The sequence below is a fragment of the Lycorma delicatula genome, chromosome 2 (genome assembly GCF_047948215.1).
Source record: "Lycorma delicatula isolate Av1 chromosome 2, ASM4794821v1, whole genome shotgun sequence".
Classification (NCBI taxonomy): domain Eukaryota; kingdom Metazoa; phylum Arthropoda; class Insecta; order Hemiptera; family Fulgoridae; genus Lycorma; species Lycorma delicatula.
Window position 1 is genome coordinate 82,582,450 of NC_134456.1, and position 16,304 is coordinate 82,598,753.

Below are 16,304 nucleotides of genomic sequence, written 5' to 3' on the forward strand. Positions count from 1 at the left end.
AAAACGAAAAAGTAAATTTAATCCTGTCTGCTGTAAAACATTACGTTTTAAGCGACTACAATTTTTTAACGGATTCTTCATACATGAAGTAATTAAGATTGCTTGCAATACAATTATTCGTAGTTGTAATATTAGCGGCGTTAAAGATTATTATAGAGTTGATTGACCGAATTATCTAGGTCGAGTAACAATTAGTTAATAAACAGGACCTTGGTAATTAAAAATATTTCCGCCTGGAGTTAATTATATACAAATGTACTCTCACAAAATTGAAACAGTATTGTGCTCATTAAACAAAACATTTAAATCTAGTTCGTCGTTATTTGTGACACATGAATTATATATATATATATATATATATAAGGAATACTTCTAGTTATTTTTTAAACTATTTATTGAATTTTAAAATATTAAAATTTGCATTTTTATTACTTCCTTGTCCGAAGTAAAGAAAGAATGGTGATCGCCAAAAATTTCGGTTTTCAGATATCAACGGAAATATCCATTTTGACCATCCCTGAATTCATTTTGACTAGTTTCGGCATGACGTATGTACGTACATACGTATGTATCTGCCATAATTCAAAAACAATTAGCCGTAGAATGTTGAAATTTTGGATTTAGGGCTGTTGTAACTGCAGTAATAAGCCCTCATTGAGACCTTTTCAACGATGTATCTTAAGTGGTACTTATTTTCATTGGTTCCAGAGTTAGAGCCAAATAAAATCTTAATTAATGAAATATTTGGATCTTGTAAAAAGAAGGCACATCGGTTCGAATCAGACTTCACCTCCTTTTTTTTTCATTTAAATATATTAATTTATTAATTATTTACCTCTGATGGTAAACAAATTTTTACGATAAAAGATAATTTAATAATAATAATAATAAAAATATATGAAAAAATATCAGAAGGTATTAATGAAATAAAATTTTATGTACTTTTCATTAAAAAAAAAATCCATGTATATGTAATTTAATAAGCGTACAAGGAAGTCGTGTGATGTCCACATCGGATTTTTTAAATCTGTATTTTTATGGAACAAATTAATTCAATGAAATAGTTTGTAAGCTCTTAATAACTTCTAAATTCTCAATTTATTTTAGCTTCAAGAAATTTCCTTATCATCTTACAAGCATTTATGGTTTCTTGAGTTGATTTTATCTTAATAGGTTCATGATTTCCTTCCTGATAATATACTTTTTTCATGTTCAATTTGTGTTACAAAATCTAAAGAAATTCATGTAAATTTAGACGTAATTATTATTGAAATCAATAACCATCAATTTGAAGGGATAGCTGCATGAGTTTACTCTTTCTAACCCCCTTTTGTAAACATACTTACAGTGTCAATAATCCTGTAAGGTGACAAATAGTACACGGAGAGAAAAAAAAAATTTATTCCATTAAGACGATTTATTTCTTTATCTGATATTCCTGTAACAGGATGTAATTGTTTTCTAGCATTGTTTAAGTAATTTTAAATTTTAATAGATTGAAACGGTATTTCATTAAATGGATTTTTACTGTATTACTAATTATTTTATTTATAAAAAATAAAAAGTAAAATAATAATAATAGTAAATGTATCATAATACATTTACATATATAGTAAATGTATCATAATACATTTACTTCGTCGATTTCCGTGGCGGACTGGTAACGTCTCGTTTTTTATCAGCAGGTCCATATTAATCGTGGTCAGGCATGGCGCATTTTTCTTACACTAAAAAATTAATTTATCATCCATCAGTAACTTTAAGAGGGCATAAACCTATTGTTATAGGTACCTATTGTTATAGGTAGCTTTCTTATGAAATCTAGTTAAAAAAAAGTATATGGCCGTAATCCCTAAGTAAGCCTCTTCGAAAATAAAAATCTGAAGGTTATGGTAACAAATAAATTCTTAGTAGCTTTTGCATTCATAACAGATTTTAAATATAATACAGGGTAAACGTTTTTTCATTGTTATTCATCGGAACAAGCAACATCTTCACAGAATTACGTTTTACGTTAAATATCTATTATAGTACAATAATTTAATGCTGTAGAACTAAATAAAGTTAAAAAAAAACTTTTAGTGGAAGCCGGAATACGTAGAAATACCATTTAAATTTTGATATAAGTTTTCTAATGTGTGTATAATGAGGGTTAAATGAAGTATAATTTAGAAAACTTTTTATTTTGGAGAGAGAAAATAAATTACTTGTAGTATTATATAAACAAGTAGGATGTTTATTACAAAAATATAATATGAATTCTTATTAAAATTATAAAAGTAATCATATATATATATATATATATATATATATATATATACTCGTATACATATATAAACTTTTTTTTTAACTCTACGAATAATATATAAATTATTAAATATATATGAATAAGAGAAACTAATAAAACACGAAGAAAAATGTTAATTGAAACAGATTAATAAAGGATATTTATTCATAGAGGACTTCTTAAACATCGTGGTTGTAGGTTGTAGATATTTGTATAATTGAATTTATGACGTTATATAAACTAAGTAATCAACTGAATTTCCTTATTTTTTAAAAAGCTTTTTTTTAACGGTTTAAATAAAAGTGCTTTTATTTATGTCATCAGAATATATATGATAAAATAAATTAGAAACCACTATATTTCATTCTCAAATGTAGGCTTATATTAAACGACGAATTCCAAATGTAAACTACATTTACATACAATTTGAAATATGTATTAAAAAGAAATCTCTTATAAATATTAATCAACTTACAACAAAAATGTTCTCTTGTATATTTACAAAAAAAAAATAAAAATGCAGCCAATCAAAATAAGTGATATTACCATAACTGAAAGAGAGTAAATAATATCAAATTTGTATGCTAGTATAAGTTGTATTGTTTAATTTTATTTTTTAAATTAGTCGATATGAATCTATCAGTCTTCTACTATATAAAGAAGATCTGTGTGGTTTTTTTTATTTTATACAGATCTACAGTTTTATCCGATCGTGATGAAATTTGCATTCTTTAACAGTTCCAAACAAGAGGGAAATTATCTACATTTCATTTTCAAAAATGTACCCCCAGTCCCTTTTCACTCGATCAGCGTAGCTCCTAATCATCTTAGGCCTTGCTCTACAGCCTCAGCCCTTGACCTTTTTAGTTGAAAATTTAATGGTTTTCAATACCCCATATATAGAAGTAATATGACCAAGTTTGGTCAAAATCGGTTCTGTAGTTCTGGAGATATAAGGTGATTTAGAGACAGTCCCCGAACACATACATGTACACACAAACATAAATATCCGGAAAATTTCCTTTCGGTTTTTTGGGTTCATCAGGTGGTCAAAACATTAAAATCCTGTGAAAACCCGTGTATGTCCAAATTGGACTGATTAAAATACTTTCCCTTCTAGAACTATAGCGGTATCTAGACGGGAAACCATTTCTTGCTATTTTTTTATAAATTTATTTTCAAAAAAAGAGTCAGAAAATAAAGTTGTTATGGAAATCGATGATTATTGAAATGATTATTTTCGAATAGTAGGACAATTAGAAGTGAAAAAATAATATTTATGTTGAAAAAAGGTCATTGGAAAATTAATAATTTTGAAAATTTTTATTGGAACATTTGACTCTATAGCTTTCAAAAATACCGAAGAATAAAAAGAGTATTGGTCAGAAAAATCCTGCAGCCAAAAAAACCATCCGTGCGTCGGAATGCTAAGCACGTGAAACTTTCTTTCATATGTAACCATTGTCGTATTGAGTAAATTTCAAGTTTATCTCTTCTCTTTTATTCCCTACTTAACAACGGTAAAATCTACCTCCGCCATCCGGCACGCCAGATGGCGGAGGTAGATTTTTTTATGTTATTATTAAATGAACTTTTTTTTTATTTTTCCATCAGTTAGTTCAAATACTTCTGTGTAGAATATAAATTTTACCGATCGAATTTATTTCTGTGTTATGTAACAAATTTATGTTTCCACATTTGCAACAATTTCCTACCTTTTGGTTTTTTGTGTTTTATTAACAGCTACAACCTCTTGTAATTTAATACTTTAATTTTCTTTAATAAAGTGATGGGATTGAAAAAAATTGTTTCATCTTCAGTAGTTTCATTACATAAGAGCATTTACTATTAAAACAAGTTAGTATATTTTCTTTTAAATTTTATTTTTTCAAGTACATTATCAATTTTTTGTACCAGATCATTCGTAAATTCAAACGCGCCGTTAAGTATTGCTACCTAGCGGCACGAGTCGTAAACCCGCCTTTTTGAGGAATAAGTACTTTTGCTACCTTTCTTCTTTCTGTTTAGCCTCCGGTAATTACGTTTCAAATAATACTTCAGAGGATGAGTGAGGATGATATATATGAGTGTAAATGAAGTGTACAGTCTCAGTTTGACCATTCCTGAGATGTGTGGTTAATTGAAACCCAACCTCCAAAGAACACCGGTATCCACGATCTAGTATTCAAATCCGTGTAAAAGTAACTGGCTTTACTAGGACTTGAACGCTGTAACTCTCGACTTTCCAAATCAGCTGATTTGGGAAGACGCGTTAACCACTAGACCAACCCGAAGGGTTAAGTACTGCTACCTTCCTTCCTTTCTTTTTCCTGTTTAGCCTCCGGTAACTACCGTTTAGATAATACTTCAGAGGATGAATGAGGATGATATGTATGAGTGTGAATGAAGTGTAGTCTTGTACATTCTCAGTTCGACCATACCTGAGATGTGTGGTTAATTTAAACCCAACCACCAAAGAACACCGGTATCCACGATCTAGTATTCAAGTCCGTGTAAAAATAGCTGGCTTTACTAGGACTTGAACGCTGGAACTCTCGACTTCCAAATCAGCTGATTTGGGAAGACGCGTTCACCACTAGACCAACCCAGTGGGTTAAGTACTGCTACCTAGCGGCGCGATTCGTAACCCCACCGTTTTGAGGAAAAAGTGACATATTCGAGTCCTGCGGTTCATCAAATGGAAGAAAAAACTGTTGTCTAATAAAATTCGAGGTATTTTTTGTAAGTATTCTTTATTACAAATGTAATTGAACTGAAATATAATGTTTCATGGTTATTTTTTTATTTTTTCTCCTATTTTCATTTCACTTTTAGGTTAGGTCATGTTTAGAATTGTAAACATAGTTCGTTGGCTTCGCCGTGCCGTCCTGTTCTGGGGATTCTTAACGGCGAAGTTCTAAAGAATTTCTTGATTTATTCAAACTTTTGTTAATGGTAATATTTCACATATAATAATAGGTAAAATAATACTATTATGCATTATATTTTTGTCAGTAACTGTGAAGTTCAATAATTTGCATCAAAATTATTACAAATATGTTTTTTATTCTATCAAAATAAATAAACAAACTAATTTTGTTTAATTTAAAAAGTAATTATTCTGACAGAAATCGCTATTATTTGAAAAATGATCGAAATTTGAAAATCATTTTTCCAAATAGTTCAAGGCGTTGAAAAAACATTGTTACTTAATTAGTAAATAGAACATTATTGTTACAATTATTTTCATTTTTATTTTTACTAAATTTGTTGAAATATTGTCACAATAGGATATTTTTATTGGTTTCCTTATTTTTATTACTTTCCTGGCATCATAGCTATACGTGCAAGGAGTAATCAGTCAACAATGGGATATAGTTTTTGAAATTTCTCGATGTTTCAGGGATCCCAACATAGAGAAAAGTTAGGTAAGTAATGTTCGTATGTACATTTTGTGTAGGCGTATTTGAAGCTTAATAACGTTTGACTGGATAAATCGATTTTCATGAAATTTTGTACAGAAACTCGTGTATACGGGGCAATTTATTGATAAAGTTTTGTCTCCTGTTAAAGTCCATCAGGGCTAGGAACAGGGGGGGGCGTGGTGTGGCAACCGGAAGCGTCATGAGGCAGGTGTCTTCACGTACGGGGTTGGGATGATAGTTTTGGGGGCAGTATCTCCAGGGGGTGGGGTAAATAGTGTCTTTGGGTTCAATTTTTTCAAAATTTTGCAAAATAACTCCACCGTATATTAATCTCAGTACATGCATGCATGTTTTTCTTACAATTAAATTTTTTGTCTTCCTAGGTATAGAGTGCGAATGATACAAAAAATTAAAAAAATGCGGGTAATATTCTAGGTGGAGGGGGTTGATTTAAGTTCAAAAATATAAATATTTAAAATTTTTTGGTTTATTTCATGAATATACGAGTATTTTACTATTTTGATATTTATTCCTTGTGTATAAGAATAAATAACCCATGCCAGGAAAGTATTTCAACTTTGTTGTCAGCTTTTTTTTATCATAATTTCTAGATTGAAATGAAATTTCGCATTAAAAAAAAAATAAAGAAATTGAAGAAAAATAAGACCACTTTCTATTTTTGCTGTTATTCTGAAATGAATTATTAAGTTTTAAAATCATAATGTATAACTTAAATTTGATGAAGTAGTCGTGGCTACGGTGTTCGTGTATTATAGAATTGTGTTTTTCAGTTGTTGGTTAGTTAGTGGTTATAAGTTAAGCCATTATAAATGTATAAATACAAATAAAATAGGCTTATCGGTTCCATAATAGAAGTTAACCTATTAAATTAAGAAAAGAGACATGTTTGTCATCGTAAAGTAAAAGTTGCTTAAGAAGGTTTACACGAATTTATTTTGTTACACCAGAATCAGCTCGAGTAAACCGGTGTTCTAGATGCATTGATATCACCTGGTTATCCTTTTACCGGTCGACTTTTTTCCTTTTCTGGAATTTGTACTGATGATATTTCTTTTACTAATTATTCCTATTGATTGTAGAATTGTTAAATTAACTTTTTTGTTAGTAAAAAAAAATTGCATATTAACTACTGTAAAAGCAAACTGTAATATTAATGAAATTTAAAAAGCTGTTAGTTTCTCTTATAACTTCAACAGTGCTGTTCTCTGCCGCATGGTCATACAAAGTTGATCACTTTCACGAATCTATTACATAAACAATGATTTTATAATAGACCGCTACACTACTTAGTATTGTTGTTTATGTTAAACGATTTTTATGTAGTTCTTAAATTACTTTGCAGTTTCTAGTTACGCTTAGTTAATTAATAATTATTATCTGATTTACAAAAAAAATTAGATAATCATAGAGCAGCCGTATGTTTATGTTTTATCTCTTCCTAATAGGGAACACAAATATTATAATCATGAATATGCAAATGTATATAATTTTCATTCCTTCCTGTGTTTTCCCCATTGATCTATGTTTTGTATTCTTGAATCCAATTCAGCTTTCACTTAAAAATATGATAAGTGTATATACATAATATATGTAACAAATTTATTTTTACAAAATCCAAAAACTAAGAAAAAAATTTGTAAGAAGGAAATAGAAAAACGATTAATATCCAAATTCCACTTTGGCGCTAGCCAGATTTGGCTGATCTACGCTGTGCCCCCTTCCCCGTTAATTCTCTTTCCAGTGACGCAAACTCAAAGTCGTATCGGTGAGCTGATCAAGTAAGTTATAAAATACAGAGCGTTTACGTCTCTAAGCCAAAAAGTTAGGGAGGTATTTAGACAGGACAATATAGACCTTTTCGTTACGCTACAAATTTCTCTTCTGGTACCCGTATGTTTCGGTGTGATTTTAAAGTCATTTCACGTCAAAAATTGCTAATAATTTGTAAAATGTAGATTTATAAGGAATGATATTAAAATTAATTTATTATATTGTAAATTATTAATCCTTTTTTGTTTTAGAAAAATTATCACGAAATAAATTTTTAATTTTATTATGATTCAACTGAAAATGTAATCATTGAAAATAAAATCGGTTTAAAGTGGTCCTTATTCCTCTAAACGTTACCTAAAACCTTTGTATAAAAAAATTTTTGATATGACCATCCATAAATTAAAATTTACTTCGTCTAACCAGTAATTCGCTGCCACACCTAGGTCGCTGAATGCAACAAAGTACCTGTCCACCATATTAAAGCGCTTGGTGCCTTAATTAGCTGGTCGTCACCATACATCTCTAGATTAGTTTCCTACAGCAGTGCGGTAGGAGTCTTTCTCTTAAGTAAACTACTGATGTCGATTGAACAAAGCAACCGCATCAAGGAACTCCCATACGGTCCGACAATGCGGCTCTCGCCACATGGACTCTCCGCTTGTGAGTGGCCAATTTTCCCCTTGACCTCTAAATTCCAGGGTGGCCCGATCTCTGGCCCCCTCAAGATCAGGGTACTCAAACACCAAGTGTTCATTTGACTGGACCTCCCCGCAGACGCACAGCTCATCTGCTGCCAGGCGGAACCGAAAGAGATATTGGTTCAAATTAACATGGTTAGTGAGCACCTGAGCACCCGTTGCCTTTAAAAACGAATTGGAGGCATACCATCCCCCCAGATCCCACATTGTACAGGAATCTTCTCTTAATCATTGAGTCCCATTCCAGCTGCCATGCTTCCATCGCGAGGCTATGCAGCCTCTTCCGCAGGCGGGAGATGGGCGACTGAACGAGATTTTGATCCGGTGCATTGTAATCGCCTTTCCGTTCCCGTACTGACCCGGCTGAAAACCGCATCCCAAATACCTCGGTCTCACGTCCTCTTCGAAATCTCCACATGGTTGCCCGAACTTTCACCACTAATTCGATTGGGAGAGCGTTTCCCAATAGTGGTAGCCTAGTAGGAGGTTGTTTTAAAAACACCAGTACATACAGTTAACGCTCTGCGCTGGGCACTCCATAAATTTTGAAGTGCTCTATTCATATCCATCCTACGTGCCCGAACGTGGGCGCGTAAGAGGTCATGCTTTCAAAGACACCTCGGTACAACATGTACATTTGACGGCCAGACAACCCATAGTCCTTCCGAGCAATCCTTGTAAGTTTGTTCATCACTGAAACGGCACTTTCTTCCTGTAAGTCCACCAAGAGATTTAACTCGGCTAAGGCTGACATACGCTTGACCTTCAGCAACGAGCTTTTATTTTGCAATTTTTTACACCTGTACCCTTAATTTACCTCCGTACGGAAGGATGTTTGCAAAAGTAATGGTGGAATATTGTATTGTCACCCGATCTTAGTAACTGCAAAATTTCATCAATCGGCAATGATTGGAAGTATGTTAAATTAAGGATGCAAGATTTGAGGACAAACATGAAAAAAAACATTGTGAGTTAAAGAAAAGCAAGTAAAAAAAAGAAAAAAATATCAGAAGTTATTAATGAAATAAAAATTTATGTACTTTTCATTTTAAAAAAATTTGTATATGTAATTTAATAGGCGCACAAGGAATCAGATTTTTTTAAGACAACTTTTCCAGGTTATATCGAGCTAAGACATTTTTAAGTATTTTTGTCAATGAGAAGGAACGTTCAATGTTTTTGGGAGTTGATTATTTTCCTGATGAATAAATATTTCTTCTAATACGAATGCTTTGGATGGCGGTAACTGGTTCACTGTATTAGCTTCCAGATTGTAAGTAAATAGACAGTACAGAAAAAATAATTCATGAGATACAAACACTTCTACTTCTATTAAAAATAAATAATAATAATAATAAGCAAAAAAATCCTATGAATTCTTTATTAATCGCCGAAAGTGAACCAAGAGAAAATATAAAAACTGGTGGTTCATTTTACTTTCCTAGTTAGCAGACGATAAATGATAAATAATAAAACAGCAAATAATAGTATAAATACATTCACTAATGTATAATAACAATAATAATACAAAAATATGAAAAAAGTAGGATATATTCTCTTTCGTAGAACTTTTTATATTTTTTTCTGCTTTAACATAATTTTGTTTACAATGAAAATACATTTGTTTTAACAAAATTTCGTTTAGAATCTCCATTTTACCCAAATATTCCAACTTAAACAATTTGTTAGAAAAAAAGCTAATATTTGTTACTGACTTATTTGTTTAGGTAATTGAAATGATGAGTTAACAAACTAAAAAGTTACAGACTCCGTTATATTTTATTGGTTTACTATGCAAATCCTTCTGCTGTCCTTAGAAATTTTACAAAGTAAATATTTCTTGTAGTGTACTAATAATGGTACTGGAAGTAGTAGTAATAATAATAATAATAATTATTATTATTATTATCATTTTTACTTCTTTGTACGAAGTAAAGGAAGTATTGTGATCGCGAAAAATTTCGGTTTTCAGATTTCAACGGAAATATTCATTTTGACTATCCCTGAATCCATTTTGACTAGTTTCGGAGTGACGTCTATACTTACGTACGTTTATATTTCGCATAACTCAAAAACGACTAACCATAGAATGTTGAAATTTTGAATTTAGGACTGTTGTAAAATCTAGTTGTGCATCTCCCCTTTGATTGCAATCGACTGAACCAAAAGTATCCAGAAAACCCCAAAATCCAAAAAATTGAATTTTGGATTTTTTTTAACTGTAGTAATAAGCCCTCATTGAGAGCTTTTCAATGATATATCATGAGTGGTACTTATTTTAATTGGTTTGAGAGTGAAAGCCAAATAAAATTTTAATTAATGATATATTTGGATCTTACATGGGCACATCGGTTCGAATCAGACTTCATCTCCTTTTTTTTAACTTTTCTTTTTTTTAATTTAAATATATTGATTTATTAATAATTATTAACCTCTAATTCGGAAAAAATGTTTACAATAAATAATAATCAATATTAACAATAAAAAAATAACAATAATCGAGACCTTCATACTGAGATGACGGATAACGTTTACATTATTTTACCTTTTGACGATCAATAGTTATATTTATAATTTTTGTTTTTTAAATTCGAGTTAGTATAATTAATGTTATGTGAAATATATAATTGTAACGCATCAATATTCCTGAGGATGAATTACTAATCCGAAACCGCTCGAACATACTATTAAATATTGTTGGTAACTGGAAACAATTATATAAATAAATTATATATCAATACCAACGGGCCATGATTAATAAAATTATTAAAAAAATATATGTATACAAGAAATACCAGAATTTATTAATGAAATAAAATTTTATGAACTTTTCATTTTAAAAAAATGTGTATATGTAATTTAATAGGCATACAAGGAAGTCATGTGGTGTCCACATCAGAGTTTTACATAATACTATAATTACAAGATAATTACGCAAGATATCTTGTAACGGAACGCAAGGGTAGCGGGAGTTTATTATCTCCCTACTAATCTCAGAGCCTGGACAAATGTCCCTTGCTGCTGTGTCTTTCTTCATCGGTCGGGTCATTATTTATTTAGTGGCGATTATAGATTTTTATGTTGTATTTATGAACGAAGTTGGTTTCTGCATTCCGATCCTTTTGACCAATACGTATTAATTGACGGGGGGCTGATCGTGAAAGACTAGGAACATACGAGCTTCGTACTCCCGGCGTAATTCCCCTTCAGTCCGGCCACTGAAGTCCTTTCGGTGCTTGAGTCTTTCGGCGTAACAGGAATACGCCTTTCAGGGCCCTAGTATTTGGAGGAAGCAATGCGCTCCCTTTTCCGGAGGGAGTAACATTTGCTGACTGAAGTAAAATTTTAAGTTTGGAAACGAAGGCGAACAGTTGGTAAGGTGAAGTTAGGTGACTTCACTTTGGTTGTCAATCGTGTTGTATGTCGGCTGGGCTCGGTCGACCGGATTCCAGTCCGTGGTGATGAGTCGCTTTTTGATTCTTCTTATTTTTCTTCTTTCTTCTTCTTCTTTGGTCTATGAGATCTTACTGGATATAGACGAGAATGTAGATAAATACAAATGGATAGAGAGAGAGAGTGAGAGAGAGTTTTCATAGATTTCTAAAACGATTTTTATGTTTAATATTTATAACATGAATGCTTGGCAAGAAAACAAGAATTTATGTTAAGGATCATCTCCACATGTATTAGGTTAATATTAGGTTAATCCAAGGCCATTATTATACTGAATGATCTGACATTATATAAAAAATGAATACTGTAAACAGTTTCTCAACTTTTTATAAAGAAATCTATAATTATATTAAATCAAATAAAAGGCTCTTGTAAGTGATTAAAGAAAATATATATAACATTAGAAGTCCTGCTATCTGCACGTTAATAAAAAAATCTTCCTCTAAGAGAAAAAAAAAATATATATATATATATATAAAGCAAAGTTTTAAAATAATATTCATGTTTCTAAGGTGAAGATATACGGGATTAGAATTAAAATATTAAATTATAGTGGGCTATTTATTTATTACAGTGGATTAATTTTTTATTTAAGTTATATAAGTAGGCACGTTGAAATTAACTTCAATATTTTTACTCTGATGATTTTAATGTATGGTTTAACTGTACATAATTTTTACATCAGTTCGTCGGTGGTGATGATATCATAACGTTTTTATTACGTATCTCATAATGTATCGTACTCTCTCATAATTATCTATCGTACTGTTTTATATATATATATATATATATATATATATATACAGGTGTCCTTTAAAGGTAAGGCCAAACTCTAGGATGTGATTCTACTTAACATACTGAAGAAGAAATGGCCAGCGCACATAAGCCCGAAAAAGTACATTTTTCTGTCTGTCCACCATTTTGTATTTTTAAGAAAATATTTAGTTAAATAAAAGCGTGGCGCAGTTTTTATAATTTATTTAAAACAACACAACATTTATTTTTACAACAATTAATCTTCATTTTCATTTTCAATAACGACGCAGGGAGGCGGAAAGGACTATGGAACCTTTCTAGTTGAGACTGACTAGCTAAAAGTAACAATCTGGGAAAATGCAACAACTCGCTTTCTTTGTACGTGTTCTCACACAGTTGAAGTTCATCTTCGAATTCTGCTTGTAATCTAAGCCAAACTGAACGCACTTTTTCCGCTAAAAGATTCATTTTAATTAATTATTAATTTTTATTTAATGAATTCACAATTACGATACAATCAGATTACCGTCAAAATGTAATAAATTTGTGCAAGATTTCTAAATTTTATTTTTATTTTTAATCTTATTAACCCTTAAAGGTCATCTCGGTGCAAATTTGAACCATCAAAGAATTAAAACTTGAGTTATTTTATTACAGATAAATAAAGTATATACATATACTAAACAACCTCATCAAACAAAAAATATATTTAAAAATACAGCAAATGTCTATAAATACTTATTCGAAAAGATTGTTATAAAAACTGCGCCACGCTTTTATTTAACTAAATATTTTAATTACTTTTATTTTCAAATTGAATAATTATTACATTTATTTATTTTTTATTTATTGGTTATTTATTAGATATTTTTATTTTTTACTTTTCAGTGCATTTTTATATTTGTTAATATATTATGTATATTTTTTTAAACTTCTTAATTTGATTTAATTCTTTTTTTTTACTTTTTAGAGGCTTTTTCTAATTTGTTTTCTTTTTTTATTAATGTTAATATTAATATTAGTTAAACAAAAGCTTTTTTAAAAAATAATTTTTTTATATGTAATCAAATATATTTTATAATTTTTTTAAATATTTTTTTTAAGTCTAAAAATAAAAGCTTTTAAAAAAGTGAAAACATTTATTTTTACACATCGAAGTTACATACGTGTACCAAATTTCAATCATTTTCATTCGATAGTTCATGAGAAATGAAAATTTTCAACTAAATGCATGAATTTAGCGTAGAGGTAGTGCGTGGGAGCATGGGGGTGGGTCATATCAAATTCCGACACCGTAGTATTGTATTGTCATCGACGTGTACCAAATTTCATTGATTTTCATACGATAGATCAAAAGATATAGCAGTTGCAAGATTTGGTTACTCCTAAAGCGAGTTAAATAAAACTTTTAAAAAAAGTATATTTTTCTGTCTGTTCACCATTTTGTATTTTTAAGAAAAAAATGTTATTTCAAGAACTGTTGAAGATAACGCAATAAAATTTTGTACTTTATTTTAAACTAGTATTTTTTAATAGGACAAAAACTAACGATACTCATCGTTGACAAATTTTAAAATGACGGTCGTTTCAATCTTAAATATCTTAGGAATTATCACATTTATTACCAATGCTGTATTATAAAAATTATGAAGAATTTTTTTGTGAAAAAAACTACACCTTAGTCATAAAAATCAGACGACAAACAACACAGTTATTACAAAATGTAGACCTTAACTGATATAACAACCATTTCGTTTTTTTTTTATTATCGTGGTTTCTGATAAAAATTGCTAATTTTACCAATTTTAATGAAATTTTGATTTAGATATCAAGTGAGTCACGATAGTAGTACTACCATAGCAGTAATATGAAGTCCTCAACGTACTGTACTTTAAGATTTATGAGTACAATAAGTTTTGATAACCGAGTGGTTTCGAAACTCAACATATTGTCGCGTGTTCCGTGGTTCGAACAGGGTATTGAGAGGTTGTTGACAATTTATAATGTTTATATAATTAGAGTTTATTGGTTTAAAATTTTCAAATTACAACCAGGCAAATTAATAATAATAACAATGATGACAAATACAATATTGATAATAATAAGTGACAGTAAATTAATTAATGAACACAAATATTAGTAAAGTAATTACAACCATAATAATAATCAGAATAATAGTAATAATAGATAATTACATGGCATATTACATAACATAATCAAAACTGTAAGCATGACATAAAAACAGGGAAAAATACACAACGTAATCAACAAAGAAAAAACAATCAAAATATTACACATCAGATAGTGATAGTAATGTCAACAGTTAATAATAAATACAGATTACACATACGACAGAGTTCAAAATAAATAATTGTTCCGAATTTATTCCAGGTATATAAACAGAAAACTAGTATTCAGACCCATTAACCACAAGTTTTAATCTTTTTTATCCACTAGTCTTATATTAACAAAAAATCGTAAAATTCACTTTCAAATCCCTTTTGTTGTCTACCCTAACAGTTTATGAATGAATTCTATTGCATTATTTCTTTCACTTACACTTATCCACCATGAAGAGGTACGAGAGTAAAAAAATGACAACCAGGCTTAGGAGCCTCTATATTGCGTGACCTATTAATGGAAACCTCACGAAAATACCGGCCGCGAAATTGACTGTTTTCACAATTAAATTTTGTTAAAACTATAAAAACCTAGACAAAACCCCACACCGTCCCACGAAGAGACCACAATTTCATTTAGTCAGCATATGCGACTCCCTCCGGAGAACGGGTCGCATTTCTCCCTCCAAATAACTAGGGCCCCGGTAGGCGTATTCCTGCTAGTCCATAGGTGCTGGTACCGAAAGGTCTTCAACAAATGGACTGAAGGGGAATCACGCCGGGATTACTAGGCTCAAAAGCTTAGTCTCCCACGGTCAGAACCAGTAAATAAATTTCGCGCTGGTTCATACGGATAGGAACGCAAATTACCAAATCCGTCCATAAATAAAACTTAAAATTTATAACCGCCACTAAATAACCGATGAAACCCGCTCGACAATAGAAAGATGCAACAGCAAGGGACATTGTCCAGGCTCTGCGATCTGTAGGGAGAAATATTGAAACTCCCGCCATTCTTGCGTTCCGATCCGTTATACACATATTGTTTTACTGTAACTCACCGATAATGTTTCTTGGTTACTGTAATTACTCGTGGCATCACCTTAATTGTATCGAACTGGATACTATCCTCGCTGGACTGACATCTTGCAGACTCACACCTGTGAACTCTCCACGCTGGACCGTCGTCATACGTCTCGCTAGACTGGTTTACAGAACTTTGACGAACCCACACGATTCCACATAACTCGCAGCCTCTACTCGCTGGACTCCTCGCAGAACTGTCCTTGCGGGACCGACGCCGTAACGCCTCCCAAACTGGTTCTAATAGAACTCTTCTTTTAGCTGGTCTTACTGGGTTATTTATACTGCTAACCTCTTTACCTGTCGGACCGGACCGAAATCGAATCGTGAGAACAGTTGACCGAGGCTTTTGTTCCCATGAATTTCAAACTTGGTCTCTTCTCACCGTACAACAGGTGTTCATTGTCTGTTAGCGGGCAGTATAATAAAAGACGATTGTTAAACGGACCTATACTTTAAAAAAAGGGTTTTTGTTTTTGTCCCTTTCTGGGTTTCTCCAATTATTATACTTTATACTATTTTCATAATTGGTAGGAATCCGTTACTCAGGCCCGCTATACCGGTCTTGTTACAATATAATAAAAGAATGAAGCTGAGAAAGGTAAATAGTACTCATCATAGAAAAGATATATCGAAATTTATGTTATCACCTTAACTGTTTACTTTTATGTACCTAATCTATTTTTCA

The 16,304-nt window shown here is 31.0% G+C and overlaps 1 protein-coding gene across 4 annotated transcripts in view; it reads left to right on the forward strand.

Annotated features, from left to right (window-relative positions):
* The window catches only part of LOC142318947 (uncharacterized), an 848,641-nt gene that overhangs the window by 348,869 nt on the left and 483,468 nt on the right, over positions 1–16,304 (forward strand). The window lies entirely within an intron of this gene.